This window comes from Lycium ferocissimum, chromosome 1 (genome assembly GCF_029784015.1).
Source record: "Lycium ferocissimum isolate CSIRO_LF1 chromosome 1, AGI_CSIRO_Lferr_CH_V1, whole genome shotgun sequence".
NCBI lineage: Eukaryota > Viridiplantae > Streptophyta > Magnoliopsida > Solanales > Solanaceae > Lycium > Lycium ferocissimum.
Window position 1 is genome coordinate 72,708,553 of NC_081342.1, and position 18,280 is coordinate 72,726,832.

General features: G+C 37.4%; 2 pseudogenes; both read right to left on the bottom strand.

Annotated features, from left to right (window-relative positions):
• Positions 1–7,094: 7,094 nt before the first annotated feature.
• LOC132031355 (cyclin-dependent kinase G-2-like) lies at positions 7,095–8,247 on the bottom strand (annotated as a pseudogene).
• A 5,121-nt stretch (positions 8,248–13,368) lies between these two features.
• LOC132067554 (cyclin-dependent kinase G-2-like) lies at positions 13,369–16,771 on the bottom strand (annotated as a pseudogene).
• Positions 16,772–18,280: the final 1,509 nt, after the last annotated feature.

Consider the following 18,280-nt stretch of genomic DNA (forward strand, 5'->3'; position numbering starts at 1 on the left):
GCCTGTACGGAGTCCCCCGAGACAGCGGAGTATGCAACACGGATGATTGAGCTTGCCGAGACTGATATGGTACAAGCACATGACTTTGAGCGTCTCGGTGAGCATGTTCCTAGTGCCCCGCCGCGGGCGACGGTGGCCGTGGTCGCGGAGGCCGGTGGCCGTCGCGCCGGAAGGTGGTAGAGCCGGCGGTGATGAGGCTCCATCGACTACGCATATCCCATCGACTTCTCATTCCCGGCCGTTGACTTCACGAACACCTCGTATACGCCCGGACCTTTTTCGTGTTTTGTGCCCTCGGCCTTCACTTTCGGATCCACCGAGTTCGTGATCCACGGGGTGAGCGGCGGTTCGTGATCTACGAGGGTGGCCTACATTTGCGGTTCGACGACTCCATGTTCGAGGACTTCGTGTTTGATATGGCACCATCGCATCACCTCGCTCCGGGGCCGCTCGCAGCCCTCTCACCGTGCATCTCGGAGGCGTCGACACGCGAGTTTGACTTTTAATTATTTGTTTATTTCGGTGTTCATTTTAGAATAAATCAAATCTAAATTATTTATATATTATTTCGGGTTCATTGTTCTACGCCCTGTGGGTCCACAAGAGCGACCCATCCAGGAGACTACCTCATATTCACCACCCCACTCATCTCGGAGCCTACGGACCCGTCTCGGGAGCTGCTCGGGCGCCGTTGACACACAAAGTTCTATTAAATAAATAACGTTAATGTATTCAATATAAATAATAAATGGTACTAATTATTATATACTTTTCGAGTTCATCCTTCGGCGCACGAGGTGGCGACTCCCGACGAGGTAGGTCGAGACACCGAGACCTAACTCGGCCGAGGTTACGAGTGTGCCAGCGGGATTAGATCCCAAGAAGAAGCACGTTCTAGTTAAGGGAGCACGGGCCAGGCGAAGAGATGATGATCATGACTTAGAGCGCCCGTTTATTAAGAGGAAAAAGGGCGATGGAGACGATGACGAGGGCGGTGGGGATGGTATGAGCCTTAGGCCTAGGGATAGTCTCCAAGATACTACATGGGACCCATCCTCGATAGTGTATATACATTAGTGTTGTAAAATTTATCGTAAATAATATATATTTTTTGCATATTTAGTCTTTATTATTGTTTCACATCGTAAATTGATAATAAGAAAATGGCCCCCTTTCACGCACAGAATTTGTGCGTGAAAGGGTAAAATATATATGTTTGTTCCACTTTCACGCACAGATTTTAGGGTTTAGGTGTAGGTTTTTCAACTTTCACGCACAGAATTTGTGCGTGAAAGTGTAAAAATGATATTTTACCCTTTCACGCACAGATTTTGTGCGTGAAAGTGTAAAATATGTTTTTTCCACTTTCACGCACAGATTTTAGGGTTCGGGTGGAAGTAGTTCCACTTTCACGCACAGATTTTGTGCGTGAAAGTGTAAAATATGATTTTTCCACTTTCACGCACAAAATCTGTGCGTGAAAGTGCAACACCTTACAACTAAACCCTAAAAGTACAAGCTGCATTATTTGCGCGTTTTGTATTGCGCACCAATTTAATGCGCACTATAAATATTGATTTGACAACACACCACGCATGATAATTTCAGGAATCTATGACACATAAAGGCTTGATTTGACAATACGTTGCTGCATTATTTGCGCGTTTTGTATTGCGCACCAATTTAATGCGCACTATAAATATTGATTTGACAACACACCACGCATGATAATTTCAGGAATCTATGACACATAAAGGCTTGATTTGACAATACGTTGCTGCATTTTCTGTGCGTTTTGTATTGCGCACCAATTTAATGCGCACTATAAGCATTGAGTTGACAACACACCACGCATGACGATTTCAGGAATCTATTTAACTTGAAGGCTTGACGAGTGAAAAACTCATTAATTGCATAAGTCTAAGTCTTACAAGTCATAAAAAAATCAAACTTCATTGAAAATATGTCTCAAAATGCTTCGCGTGTTAAGGTTTCACTATTTTGGGATGGAGATATCGTCGAGGACAATTACTCCATTCGTTATAGTATCAAACCAAAAACCCATGTTAAATTTCCAACAACTTTAAATTATGAAACACTAGTCGATTGTACATGCGAAAGAATGAAAACTACACCCACCGAGTTTGGAATCTCAATAAGCGTATATCCACAAACAATATCAAACGGTGTAGTGCGTTATGACATGCACAATATCAACGATGATGAATCTTTGAGTGATTATTTGGGATCGCCGGAAGAATATCGTGATTTAGTATTCATTAATGTTCTTGAGATGTATGTTGAAAAGATACCTCGGAAGAAATCCCTCACGTCCGGCTATTCATGGTAACACATATGGGGACTTTAGTTCTTATGGAGACATTTTGAGTGGTCAAGTGCCGCTGGAAAATCTAAGCCAAACAATTTAATCAAGCTTACAATGAAAATTGGTAAATATGATTTTTTTATATTATTATTATGTGTAGTAGCTTGTGTTTGTTGTATGAATTGGTAAATAACCAGTTTTCAAATCTTTATAGGAACTATTCTCAAAACTCACCAGTGGTACCAAATATGGATGTTGGTCAATCCTCTCAGTTCGGTGGAGTTGATCATTCTCCACACCATGACAAGATGCTTATGAACAACGGTAAGTTCATCACCTTGATATTAAATTATCTATATATATGTATGATGTTGGTATTTAAAATATGTTACTTTTCATGTAGGAGGATGAATGCACTCAATAATGAAGATTTTCCTAATTATTATGAGTCATCATCAAGTGATGACGATGAAATAGCTAATAATGCAGAGGTAACCGATGATGAAGACGATGATGATGATGATGTTCAAGTTGGTATGACTAACAATATTCCTCAAAGCCAAAACCAACAAGAACCAATACACCACCACATACCACCATCGATGGCTGAAAACCCAACTTCGAAAGCCCAATTCGGTGGCATTCTAACAATATCCCTTATCTTGATAGCACAACGCAGTGTCGTGATGATGCATTTGTCTTCACAAGAGAAGATTATGATAGTCACTTAAAAACCTGGATTGAACCTAAGGATTTCAACAAAGATCGATGCTACCTTGCAAAGGGAATGTTGTTCGCATCCAAAAAAGCTTTGCAACGGGCTGTCAAAATTTATTGTTTTAAGGACATGAGGGAGTTTAAGGTTCATCTGTCAACCTCAAAGATATGGAGGCTAGTTTGTAGACGACGGTATCAAGGGCGTTCGAGTGGTTGCTTCGGGGAATTGTTAAGCTTTGATGGTATGTGGGCTATCACAAAATTCCGCGAAAGACACACTTGTGATATGGAAGAAAATCGAGCGGATCATTATAATTTAGATACAAACATGATTGCTCAAGTGTTACTTAAAGACATTGCCGAAACGCCAAGGTAACTTATCCTACCTAGTACATTATATGTCTTATATCAATTGAAAGATCATTACTAAATGTTGTTTGTTTAAACTTGTGCGGGTTCCCCATTAAAGATTGTATTCGAAACGTTCAAGCCGTATATAGTAAAACTATAAGCAACGAAAGGATTTCTCGGGCGTAGACGCGCTTTTGAGATGGTCTTTGGAAATTGGCATACTTCTTTTCGATCGCCAAGGTATATGGCAACTCTACAACATTTTAATCATGGTACCGTTGTAGAGTGGCGACTTATAGAGGTAAAATCTTCAACTTCGTATTTTGGACATTCAAACCATGCATTGATGGTTTTGCTCATCGCTGACCAAAGGATATCCATAGATGGTACGCATGTATATGGTGCCTACGACATCAAGCTCCTAATTGCAATAGGAATAGATGCCAATGGGTCAATATTTCCTCTTGCTTTCGCAATTGCCGCTAACGAGAGCAACGACACATAGGGGATCTTTTTGACCCATTTGAAAACTCATGTTATTAAGGATCGTACCGCATATGCGTCTTTGTCGATCGTCATAAAGGCATATTGCATAATATGGATAATTTACAAAGGGTGGCAGCCTCCCTTTGTTTACCATCGCTATTGTTTAAGGCACTTGAAGGCAAATTTGCAATCAACGTTTCACAATGGCACTCTAAACAAATTGATGTGGGGGGGCTGCGATGGAGCATCAACAACGAAAATGGGCTGCAAAAATGGATCTCATCGGTCGGTGAGTGAACCGCGTACGTTTGGTTGATGAAGCTCCATGTTGAAAAATGGATGCTTCATCTTGCGATGGAGGAAAAAGATGGGGCATGCTCACAAACAAACTCGGAGTCTTTCAATGGCTTGTTTGAAATACGCTCGAGGACTACACCCGTCACCGCATGATGGTGAGAATGACTTTCAAAATTGGTAGAGCGATTTGTTGTTAGGACAAGGTAGACGGCGATATTAGCCGACGGCAGGACATGGATGCCAAAGCCCTTCAAAACTATGGAGCATTATAGAAAAAAATGTGAGCGTCACCAAATGACCGAGTATGACCCAATTCAACATGTGTATGAAGTTAGGACGGGTTATTACAATGGTAAGGGTGGAAACGTGCATACCGTTTATGAGGAAACAAGAACATGCACTTGTGGTAAGTGGCAAACGTACCACATGCCGTGTTCTCATGTTGTCAAGTGCTTCGAGAGAATGAGAAAAACGGTAACAAATTATGTGGCGGGGGAATACAAGGTCCACAGTTACCTTAGAGCATATTCCGGCCAATTCCACCCACTTGGTAATGAAGCTTATTGGCAAACGAGCCATTTTCGATGGTTGCTAACAAGGATTGCATTAGAAAATTGGGCATTAACTCACGAGTCGTAGACCCAATCAAATGGATGTTAGTGAAAGAACTTACTCTCGCAAGTGCTCTATATGTAAGCAATATGGCCATGACAAGCGTTCGTGTGGGCAACAAGGCCGTGGTAGTACAAGCACGTCTCGAAGTAATAGAGCCTCTAGAACTTGAAGATTGTATTGTTATTGTAATTTATTATTGTATTGCTTTGAATTAGTAACCTCTCGTATTGTAATTAAATGGAATGAATTATTTTTTAATTAGTATAAACCTCTCGTATTGGATGAATTATTATTAAATCAAATATTTAAATTTGTACATTCAAATATAATAAAAACACTTAAATCAAAACCCTATAAATATTACAAGTTTCAAAACTTGCTTCGGGGCACTTTAGAACCCCTAAAACGACGATCCAAACGTTTAGGTGGACTTCGTAATGTAATGAAAGACATTATTGTACGCAAAAAAAGATATTAAGTTTTATATAAAATATTGATATTTTGGGATTTTGAAACATGACTAATCTTTGCCCAAAGTATGGAAAAAAACGTGATTGGAAAGGTAACGCCTAAAAAAAAAAAAAAAAAAAAACAGTTGACACCATTCACGCACGGAATTCGTGCGTGAAAGGCGCAAACTGTATTTTTGCATTTCGGTCCTTTCACGCACGAATTTCATGCGTGAATACTAGTAATGTATTTTTTTTTTTTTGCACTAGTTTGGTTCAACTTTTTATTTTTTGTGGTACTTAAGTCGCGGATTTTGGTTTCTCATCATTCTGCAGCAAATGTAAATGCTTAGATAAACCAAAGAAAACGAGATTGCAGAACAAAGGGTAATAAGATGGAAAAAGTACCTAATATAGCGTCTCCCACACCCTTATTACTGTTTATAGTGATACTTTTAAAAAAAAGATACTTTAAAAAAAAAAAGTACCAAAAAAGCGATATGATGTAGTTTTATAGTAGCACATATTAACACATATCTATGTATCTAAAAAACGTAGCCGCAACTGCACACCCCAACCTCACCCATTCGCGGTCACCTGATACACATACAATTACTATCAGATACTATATCCGCGCAATTTCAGTTAGGATAAGATATTGTATGTGTGCGGATATAGTATATTACCCTACGTTTGAAATTAAAATGCTGCTACGTTTTGTAATATAGCAAAATCTCCCTATATTTTGTAAAAATGGTTCCCTAATAAGATTGGGGCAATTTGCACGATTTCCCTTATTCGGGGGTGGTCTTTAATTTTTGCCTTTCGCCTAAAATATCAAGAGGTTCTGGGTTTGAATCCCGGCTCAGTATAAAAAAAAAATCCTCAAGACAAAATTTGGTAGCAAAATTAGGCCTATTCGGACAAAAGTTAGGCCTTTTTGTAGAATCCTAGCAGAGTTAAAAAAAAAAAACTGCCTTGCAAAATTTCGCCACTTTTTCCTTAAGGCAAATTCTACCTTAGAAGTTCTGCCTTATAAGGCAGAATTTACCTTAAGGTATAACTAAATTCTGCCTTATATTAAAGTGGACAAAAATTAAAGACTAGCACCTTTGAAGGGAAATCCGTGCAAAATAATGATAAGATTGCATGTTCCATAACAAGAAAGTATTTAGTTGGGCAATTTGCATGATTGCCCTTATTCTAAATGATGCTTTAATTTTTTAAAGCTTTCGCTAAAAACCCCTTATGGTTAAGGGTTCGAACCCTGGCTTAGTAAAAAAAATATTCGCAAGGCAGAGTTACGTAGCAAAATTAGGCCTATTCGTGCAAAAGTTAGGCCTAGAATTCCAGCAGAGTAAAAAAAAAAAAAAAAAAAAATCCCGCCTTGCAAAATTTCGCAAGGAAATTTTTTGTCTTATAAGACATAATTTTGCCTTAAAAAGCATAACTAAAATCTAGCTTAGGCAGAATTTTAAGGCAAATTTTTATAAGATAGATTTTTCGTGAAGCCTTGCCTGGCGATTTTATTTTTTCTTTTATTGAGTGTTGGTTAACCCAAAGCCTCGAGGCAATTTGAGGGCCAAAAATTAAAGACCAGCTCCTTTGAAAAAAAATGTATTTAGTCCCATCAAATTAGGCCCAAGTGTCCTTCCAAAATCAGCCTCCAATTCAGCCCAAACAGACAGCCCAATCTGCTACTAAATTGCCCACCTGAGCATTCAAAATCAATCCAAATGAGCAGCCTATTCCATTTTTTAAGGATTTTCAAACTGTTCTCAAATTACACTAGCAGATTTGTGATCAAAGAAAGTCCCAACATCTCACATCAAACGGAAGAAGAGTTCTTAAAATCTATTTTCAGCACGAATAGAGTTACAAAAACATTAAATTTCTAGCAAAAGTTTACAAAAAAAGGTAGCAACGCTCCTCCATGTTACACAGGAAAAAAACCTAGGAGATTCAGCACATAATATATACAACAAAAAAGTTTGATTGTATCTACGTACATAATGTAATTTTCCGATGAAGGGGTGTCAATTGACTTTCCTTAGACTAGCTCTGTCCCTCCAAGTTATACCGCATATTATTCGCGAAACCACGCATGGTTCAAAGCAGCTTTAGCAGTTATCCTCTTATTCGGATCGTAAGTGAGAAGCTTGTTCAAAAGATCAAAGCCAGAATTAGACAGTACAGTTTCCGTGAAGGATATAACAGGAAATTTATGTCTTAACGAATTATATTTTTGCTTTACAAATTTAACCTTCTTAACTCCAGGAAGTTTTGAAAACCCTGGCCATATTTTCTCATCTGGGGTGCCAAGAATTCCAAAAATCTTGTCAATTTGATCAACTTCCGATTTCCCATCGAAAATCGGTTTATTGAGTAGCAATTCAGCCATGATACAACCCAATGACCACATATCGATTGCAGTAGAGTATCGTTTCCCACCCATTAAAAGTTACGGGCTAATTGTACCATAAAGTAACAACGTTATGAGTATAGGGTTTCGAGGGCTTCGTCCCATATTGACCCATGACCAAAATCGCCAATTTTCAACTCGCCTTTGTTATTTACAAGTAAATTCGAAGGCTTTAGGTCTCGATGAATCACCCAATTATCGTGGAGGTATCTGACACCTTCCAAGAGCTGGAGCATAAGGCATTTGACTTCTCTCTGGCTAAATCAACGTTTCATCTTCTCTGTTAACGCTTTCAGGTCATGTTCTAAGTATTCCATTACCATGAAAACATCGTCGAGTTTGGTCCCTACGATGACTTCTTTAACATGTACAATTGAAGGGTGGTGACAAGTGAGAAGAATGTTTATCTCCCTTAAAAAAGTTATGGGAAACCCTTCTTCTTCTTTTTCCATTAATTTAACCTTCTTTAGCGCAACGATTTCTCCGGTCTTCTTATCTCTAGCTTTGTAAACAACTCCATATGTACCTTCACCTATTCTGTTAAGCCTTTCAAATTCGTCAACTCTTCTGCAACCCTGAAACATGTTAAACAGTAGTTATACACCGAAAAAATTCGACAATGGCTATATAGAAAAAAACTTGACAAACTAGAGAGAAGGACGAAAGAAAATTTAATAATTCAGTACTTATAGTCTTAATAATCTCAATGGTCTCATTGTAGCTACGTACGCTTAACATTAGAAAATAGGTAGGAGTACCACAATATTTATAATAGCAAATACTGAAAACCTACTTTGATCAGGAATCGGAAACCTGTTTTCACACTTTGAATACAAAACCTAATTAGAATTGGATTAAATAAACTAGCAAGTCCAAATCCTAAAACATTTAGGATTTCTAACCTTGATTTAATTTTAAAATAATGAAATGATACCAAATAATACAAAATACTAACGAATACATAATGATTAATGAGTAATTAATTATCATCCGTCGAACACCCCCTACTGGAATGTTTAATTGGTGAACTTTTTTTTTTTTTTTTTTTTTTTTTGATTTTAATAACTTTTACACGGTGATGTAAAAAAAATACCAGCTAGTCACCTGAAAATAATTATTTTTACTATTATAGAAATGATGTAATCCAAGCAGATGGAATTCCATAATGCGGTTAACGAACATTGTTAACAGAGACTATATATTCTTTTGATTTTGGGAAAAATGCCAAATATACCATGAACTTTGCGAAAATGTCTAGATATACCTTCCGTTAGAAGTTTGGCTTATCTGTGCCCCTGCCGTCCAACTTTTGGCACATATATACACCCAAGGACGTTAATTGCATTGCTGGAATTTAAATTTAAAGTACCCCTCTAAATTTAAATGGGAGGGTTATATAATGGGAGGGGGGTGGGTTATAATGGGACGGTTCTTTTAAATTAAATGCCATGTGGCTATTTCATATTTTAATATTTTCGTTTTAAAGGATTGGGAAATTCCAGCAATGCATTTTGACGTCCTTGGGTATATATGTGCCAAAAGTTGGACGGCAGGGGCACAGATGAGCCAAACTTCTAACGGAGATTATATCTAGACATTTTCGTAAAGTTCAGGGGTATATTTGACCTTTTCCCTTTGATTTATGGCTTGGTTCTCGTTGCTAGTTATGCCAAATATTCCACAGTACAAGAGGCATAATACCCACCCATTTTAAAATGTCGGTGTAAGGTTGATGCTTAATGAGGTCCCACGTATTAGCCCAATGATTGCCAGTAATGCTTTGTTTCTTTAATTATCTAACCCCACGTCATTATATTGTTTATGTTTGAGAAAGTCTAAGGGAGTATTAAAAAAAAAAAAAAAAACACAACATATCCAGTATAATTTCACACTTGGATTTGAGGAGGTTAGAATGTACGCATATATTACATCTACTTTTGTGGGTAGAGAGGTTGTTTTAGATGAGTCTTCGTTTGAACGTAAATAACGTAGGATTGCAAGGAAAATAAAACAGCAAAACATCAAGATGCAAAACAAATTAAGCAATAGATAGTTATAAGAGACACTGAAAAATAAGAAACTACGCGATTTAAATAATACGTACTACTAAAAGAAGGAGAAGAACAGATGAGGATGCTAGCACACAAAGTGCAAGGTAATGAATTTAAACAGTGCAATTTTACCAATTCGGTCCACATGAATAAAGTAGTGGTTCTTAAAGTTTTCAATCTGCAGGTTACCCATACTATCTTCTATTCTATATTAATGTAGAATAAGTTGTCTCCTATCCTATCTTATTCTTCAATTTCTCACTGTCTAGAAAATGAAGGTATCCAAAGTTAGTCGCTTATCTGAAAAATATGAATCTAAGGAAATTATGAGCATGAAATACAAAGAGATAATATCAACCCTACCCAAACGAGAGCCTCCCCATCCTTTATATGAATACTACCAATACCAAGGTTTTTGGTGCCCTTTACCCGTCTTAGAAGCAAGTTTATCTATGCAACACAACTTCAAGGCTCAACCCTATGATATTTATCTTTGCTCTTCTCCAAAAACAGGTACTGTAAAAAACATCTTTCATTGAGAATAATAATTAGAGTTGTTGACGGTTGTGGTTTTACCTTAAAGAATTTTCGCACGTTAAAATTGTGTATTCTTCTATTTCACATTATCATTGCTGCAATTCTCGTTGTCTTATGACAGGTACAACTTGGCTTAAATCCTTAGCCTTTTCTATTATGACCAGAGATCGATACTCATCCAAAAATAACCCTTTACTCACCAAGTTATCCCATGATTGCCTACCTTCTTTGGAACTCGATTATGTCAACAATCCTAAGTTTTTAGATACGAGTTGCCTTTGTTGTCCACACATCTTCCTTACACTCTCTTACCAAAATCCGTATTAGAATGCGATTCAAGATCATTTACATATGTAGGGAACCTAAAGATAGATTTGTTTCGATGTGGCATTTTTCGCAAAACTTCATTAGTAATAATAGTGATCAAACCATCGGGGGCTGTTTTTGTTACACTCGAACGGGAATCGAGTGGTTTTGCCAAGGCAAATCGGCTTTGGACCTTATTGGGATCACGTATTGGGATACTGGAAACGAGTGATATAGACCCATGGGAGTGTTCTTCTTGAGTACGAAGACTTAAAGAAGGACACATTGTACTATGTGAAGAAATTGGCGAGTTTATGGAGAAACCTTTCTCTATGGAGGAAGAAACGCGAGTGTGCTGAAGAAATAGTGGATGTTTGTCATTTCAAAAGTTTGAGCAATTTAGAGGTGAATAAGAGTGGGAGACGTTACGGATTCATGCCGGGAATCGATGCTGATGCATTTTTCGAAAAGGAGAAATTGGCGATTGGAAGAATCTTTTGACTGAGGATATGGCAAACGCGATCGACCAAATAACGCAGGAGAAATTTCAGTCTTTGGGTCTAACATTCTCCGGTTAATACTAAATGTGAAGGAAGGAATACATTTTAGAAAAATGCTTGTATGTTTGATTTGGAATAATTATTATGAGAAAAAAATTTAAACTAAGATATGTTAAAATTTTGTTTAAAACTTGGAGCTATATTTTAGTTCTAGTGTCACAATAGAGTATTATTGATTGATCAAAATACCCTGTCCCTTGCAGCATATATGACTATCTATCCATCTTTGGATATCTTAAAATGTCTAATTTCATTATGCTAATTAATTAATGACATTGTTGTATACAACCTTCAAAACTTTTTACAAATTTCAAGAAATTTCTTTTCTAACTTTCTCCATAATTTGAGAAAGTACTTTGGGAGTTAATAGGTTCCCTTATTTCCTAGAAATGTTCTTGTGGTTGAAGTATACATAACGCGTCCTTGTTGTATTGATAGATGAACATTGTAAAATCAAATAGATTTTCAAAAATTGGTACAGAATTGAAATATGTGAAAAGTGCAAACATCATGATTGAAAAAAGACAAGTTTACTGCATATTAACTTCTTGGTGTTATCCGAGAAGAATTCAGGTTTTACAAGATATTCAAAAATTTACATAATATCGATTTACATATTAATAAACTGTGAAGCATCAACTTGAAGATCAACCAAGGTATGTATTAGCCTTGTTTATTGAGGCCTTCGACAAGAAGATTGACACCTGTAACATGACGTAGATAAGTGTTTGTAAAAATATAGCATGAAAAAAATACAGAAAATAAAAAATTCAAATGCCAATCTTCAGAGTACTGGACCAACCAAAACAACTTTCAAATTAAAGATGTAAGAAAGACATAATTTGATGTCATTTGCTTATTTAAATTCATCTCAATTCAAGAATGTGACACGTGCTTACGTTCCAACATAACCTAAATTGTGATTTATCATAAATTACCTAATTTTATTGATTGTCAGCTCACCATAATTTTCCTCCTTTTCTCAGTCTTGAATCGGCAATATAAACAAGTTTACACAATGGATTTAAATGTTAAATAGAATATTAAAGAAATTTTGTTTTTAAAAAAGCATTTTCTGTTTTTTAATAGTTTAATCCCTATATTGTTTATATACGTCTTCTTATTTCTCATGTTAACTCACGCAAATTAAAATAATATATAAGTTTTTAGATAACTTAATACAAGTATGATGTAGTACTATTAATCAGACATTAATTCGGTATGCAGCCAAGTAAATAGTGTTGTAGTATTATTTTATGAGGGATTTTATATTGAGATCAATTGCTCCAATTCTTCAATCAAAGGACCCCTTAGTCTAATGCATTAAAATTAGGTGGCAGTGAGGTCCCTACACAAGTATAGATGTGGGGGTGGTCCCAGGGATATTAGTTGTTTCAACTTTTAATTGAAACTGATTAATCAGTTGTCGAATTAGGTGTACGTGGCAAAAGAACCAAAGAACAATCATTATCTACTAACATTAAATTTTGGGATTTAAGGTCGGGGAATTCGGTATGGGAAATAAAGGAAAACGTCGATTGTTCTCTGATATCACAGTCTCGGATAACTTGTCGGGCATTTTTAAAGTTGGCGTAAATTGTGGTCGGAAGTACTTATCGATGGTTCGATAACAGGAAGAGTTTTTAGGAGGAACTTTATGGGAAGGGCCAAAGATTATTGTGGCAATAAGATTAGTTACTTCGGCTTTGGAGGAAATAAAATGTGTGTTACAAGAAAAGACCAACAATTTGTTGAGGTTTGGCAGAGTTCGGTTAGGGGATTTTGATTTTTTCGCACGCATTTGGTAGGAGTAGATCGTGTTGCTGAAGCCACCAACTTGTTTGGGAGTGAAGCGCAGTTCATGGATTGATTAATTGATTGGTAAGAGTAGGTTAGCGGCTATTTTATTAGTTGTAAATGTTCATATAGTTCATTTTATGTCAAAATTTGATCATTTTTGTGTCAATCTTGTTCAATTCTTCACCATTATTGAAGAGTCTTTGTTGATTGTATGGCTCTTTTGTTTATACACAAAATCAGGTTCATTGTAGATTAGTAGTGGATTTTCTTCTTTGCTTTATGTTAACTTCTAAAGCTGAGGTCGGGTAGGTAGAAAAGCTGCTCAGAAGAATAATTATCTTTTCTCTCGTGACCTTCCATGCCCAGGAGGGTGCAAAGGATCCACCCCAATAGCCTTTCACGAGGGGAAAGACTCGTTGTTTATAGCCATTACGAAAGCTCACGAAGAGAATTAATCAAGTTGCTCAAAGATAGTATACATTACTGTACCTTTGCAGCATGATATAATGCTATAACTGGTAGGGACTTGTGCTGCCAAATATGGTTTAGTACTTCCTGGAGCAGTTGTATCCTTCATTCCAAATAGCCTGACACATATTGCATCAAACCCAGTTTGCAAATGTTTCATGCAATTGCAGTCAGCTATATGAATCCTCGATATGATGTCCATCTGTAACAGGTGAAACTCATTATGTCTTACCTAGAAATACACCAAGTATGGATTGTAGTATTTCGTCTTTGGTAATCTTATTACGAGCCAACAATTGGGGTTGAGTTAGCACAGGATCATTTTTAGTAGTCTTGAAGCTTTGCAAGTGGACCGGCGTAGTGGCATTTTTGTTTTCTTATTATGAATATGATTGTTATAGCACTCTGATGACTGCTATTTTCTTAGTCAGTTATCAAAAGGTGTTTGGAGTATGCTCTGTATACACTTGTCTTTTGTCTCTGTTCCACAATTATATAATTTTTGAGAATATTAAATAACATATAGTCTTACGAGCTGGTCTGATTTCATCTTTTCATTATTGGTGAAGAGAGTGAGAATTATTATCTTTTATTGATAATTTAAGTCCTGCAGACAGACAGGTGATGACATCTAATAAGTTGGAAGAGAGCCTGCTTTTTTGTTTTGATAACCATGGTGTTTGGGCCAATTTCTGCGCACCTTGACTAATTCTACGGGTACCTATTACCACTATCATTATATGTACTTGGGTAACTCTGTCAGTCAGGGCCGACTTTCGCGCACTTCGACTAATTCACGGACGATGTACGGCCAAGATTTCCGCCGAGGGGTTTTATAAAAAAAGTAAACATACGAAGAAGCCAAGGAGTTCGGCTTGCTCTCTTATATATATATATAAAAAATAATTTTAACCTTGTAAAAACGATGTGTTTTGTTCCGCCGAGGGGTTCGGATGAACGCCTCGGCATAGTGTGGCTTCTGCCCGCTGTTCACGAGACATCGATACCTCCTACTGACCGCGCCTTATTACGTCCATAAACGGCTTGGATAGAGAGAAGAAACCAGACTATATGGGTGTGGGATCCATACATGATATGATTGACTTACCTCGGATGTTTGACTATATCTATGACCATGAAGTATAGATTGATTGGATTATACACTAAGGGTGTGTTCGGTATGGAGGAAAATGTTTCAGAAAATAAGTGAATTTTTACTTATTTTCTCATGTTCGTTGGGTAGTGGAAAATAAGTGAATTTGCTACATTTTACCGTATTCATTGGTTAATAGAAAACGTTTTAAAAATCTTTCATCAATGCTCGCAGCCTCCAGTAACCCCAACCCATACCCGCGACCCGCTCTACTCGCACAACGACTTAACCCCCCCCCCCCGAAAAAAAAATTTCTTTTGATTTTTTTGTTTTTTGTTTTGCACCCCCGCTGAGCCTCGCCTTCGAACCCCGACCGTGCCTTGCCCCGCACCGCACCAAACCCGCTCCTCCGCCCTTCGCCCCCGTCCCCGGCCCGTCGCTTTTTTTTGTTTTTTATTTTTTGCACCCCTGCTTTGACCACTCCGTAACCCCTGCCTTCACCCCGCGCTACCCACCGCCTCCCGCCCCCATCAATTTTTTTTTGAAGTTTTTAATTTTTTTCTAAATTTTCTACATGACCACGTCCCATCGACCCCCTCCCCCGCTTGCGTGGAACCATTACCAGCACCCAGCCTCCCACGACTGACATTCTTTTTGAAGTTTTTTTTATTGTCTTTTTGCGGGTTTCTACACCCCGGACACACTTTACCCCGAAAAAAAAAAAAATCTTTTCTGCGCCCCCCCCCAAAATACCCACACGTGTTGCTTCCAAAAGTTTTAATTTTTAACCACGCAAACATTCAATTTTTATAATTGTCAACTTTTTTTTGGAGGGGGGGGGGGGAGGGGGGGCTGCAAAAACCAAAACAAATGTCAATTTTTTTTTTTCAAAGATATTTTTTTTTTTTTTTAACGGGGGGGGGGGGGGGTGCGGGGTGGGGTGGGGGTGGAAAAAAAAGTCAAAACTTTTTTTTAAGAAAATATTTTTTTTACGGGAGGGGGGGTAGGGGTGAGGGGTTTGGGTCGGGGGTGCAAAAAACGAAAAATAATGTCAAAACGTTTTTTCCAAAAAAAATTTGTTTTTGGGCCGGGGGGGGGGGGGTGTCATGGGAGTGCCCCTCTTTTTCGAACAACAAAAATTCTTTTTAGTCTCCCTCTTTTTCTTTTTTTGTGTGTGTTGGAGGGCGTGGGGGCGGGTGGATAAGGGATTCATTTATAATTATTTGTTACAGCCTTGCAATCGTATCAACCAATGATGGTGAATTTAGTTATTCTAACATTTGATTCATAGTGGCCTTATGTGAATTGTGTTGACGATTTTGTTGCGGTAACTTTAGCGTTATCAATGGCGGACCCTGGAATTTCTTAGTCAAAATTAAGAAGGATATACAGGATAAAACCTAGGAGATTCAACATATATACATAAAAGAAAAATTGATCTGTTTACATAGTGTATTTTTCCGACAAAGAGGTGTCAATTGACTTCCACGCCCGAACTGCTCCACCCTCCATGTTATACCGCCTATTAAGGCTCCCGCGTGGTTCCAAGCGGCTTAGGATGTTCTCTTATTTGGATCGTAAGCGAGAGGTTAATTCGAATCGAAAAGCCATAATTAGACGATGCGAGTTTTAAAATTGAAGATATGACAGGAAATTTATGTCTTAAAGTATTACACTTTTGCTTTACAAATTTAACCTTCTTTACTCCAGGAAGTTTGAAAACCACAGCCTTATTTTTAAATGCAGGGTGCAGAATTCCAAAAATCTTGTCAATTTGATCAGCTTAGGTTCCGGCGAAAATCGGTTTATTGAGTAGCAATTCAGCCATGATACAACCCAATGACCACATATCGATTGCAGTAGAGTATCGTTTCCCACCCATTAAAAGTTCTGGCGACCTGTACCATAAAGTAACAACATTATGAGTATAGGGTTTCGAGGGCTTCGTCCCATATTGACGTGCCAAGCCAAAATCGCCAATTTTCAACTCGCCTTTGTTATTTACAAGTAAATTCGAAGGCTTTAGGTCTCGATGAATCACCCCGATTATGGTGGAAATTGCACCACACCTTCAAGGTCGGCATAAGGCATTTGACTTCGCTAAATCAACGTTTCATCTTCTGCGGTAACGCTTTGGTCATGTTCCTAAGTATTCCATTACCATGAAAACATCGTCGGGCTTTGGTCCTACGGCGACTTCTTTAACATGTACAATTGAAGGGTGGTGACAAGTGAGAAGAATGTTTATCTCCCTTAAAAAAGTTATGGGAAACCCTTCTTCTTCTTTTTCCATTAATTTAACCTTCTTTAGCGCGACGATTTCTCGAGTCTTCTTTATCTCTAGCTTTGCAACAACTCCATAAGTGTACCTTCACCCATTCTCGTTAAGCCTCTCAAGCCGTCGACGCTACAACCCCCCGAAACACGTTAAACAATAGTTACACACCACCGAAAAAAAAATTCAACAAATTGCTTACATAGAAAAAAACTAAGAAACAGAGAGAAGGACGAAAGAAAATTTAATCATTCAGTACTTATAGTCTTAATAATCTCAATGGTCTCATTGTAGCTACGTACGTTTAATATTTTTAAAAATAGGTAGGAGTACCACAATATTCATGGAAGCAGCAAATACTGAGAAACCTACTTTGGATCAGAATCGGAAACCTATTTTGACGTTTTGAATACAAAACCTAATTAGAATTGGATTAAATAAACTAGCAAGGTCTAAATCCTAAAACATTTAGGATTACTAACCTTGATTTAATTTTAAAATAATGAAATGATACCAAATAATACGAAATACTAACGAATACATAATGATTAACGAGTAATTAATTATCATCCGTCGAACACCCCCTACTGGAATGTTTAATTGGTGAACTTTTTTATTTTTTTTTATTTTATTTTAATAACTTTTACACGGTGATGTAAAAAAAATACCAGCTAGTCACCTGAAAATAATTATTTTTACTATTATAGAAATGATGTAATTCAAGCAGATGGAATTCCATAATGCGGTTAACGAACATTGTTAACGAGAGACACTATATATTCTTTTGATTTTGGGAAAAATGCCAAATATCATAAACTTTGCGAAAATTGAATAATTAGTTAGAAGTTTTAACTCTTCCTGCTAGTCAACTTTTGGCACATATATAGCCCCAAAGAGACGTTAATTGCATTGTTTAATTTAAATTTAAAACACCTCTAAATTTAAATGGGAGGGTTATATAATGGGAGGGGTGGTTATAATGGGGGGGTTCTTTTAAATTAAATGTCATGTGGCTATTTCATATTTTAATATTTTCATTTAAAGGTTGAGAAATTCCAAGAATGCATTTTGACGTCCCGGGATATATGTGCCAAAAGTTGGACGGCGAGCGATAAAGCTTCGGAGGTTATTCTGACTTTTCGTAAAGTTCAGGGGTATATTTGACCTTTTCCCTTTGATTTATGGATTGGTTCTCGTTCCTAGTTATGCCAAATATTCCACAGTACACGAGGCATAATATCCACCCATTTTAAAATGTCGGGGTAAGGTTGATGCTTAATGGGGTCCACGTATTAGCCCAATGATTGCCAGTAATGCTTTGTTTCTTTAATTATCTAACCCCACGTCATTATATTGTTTATGTTTGAGAAAGTCTAGGGGTATAAAACAACAACAACAAAAAAAACAGCATGTCAGGGATAATTTCGCGCGGTTTGAGGAGGTTAGAAGTACGCTATAATTAAATCTACTTTGTGGGGAGAGGTTGTTCAGATAGATCATTTAAAAGGCAATTCTAATTGCAAAAAA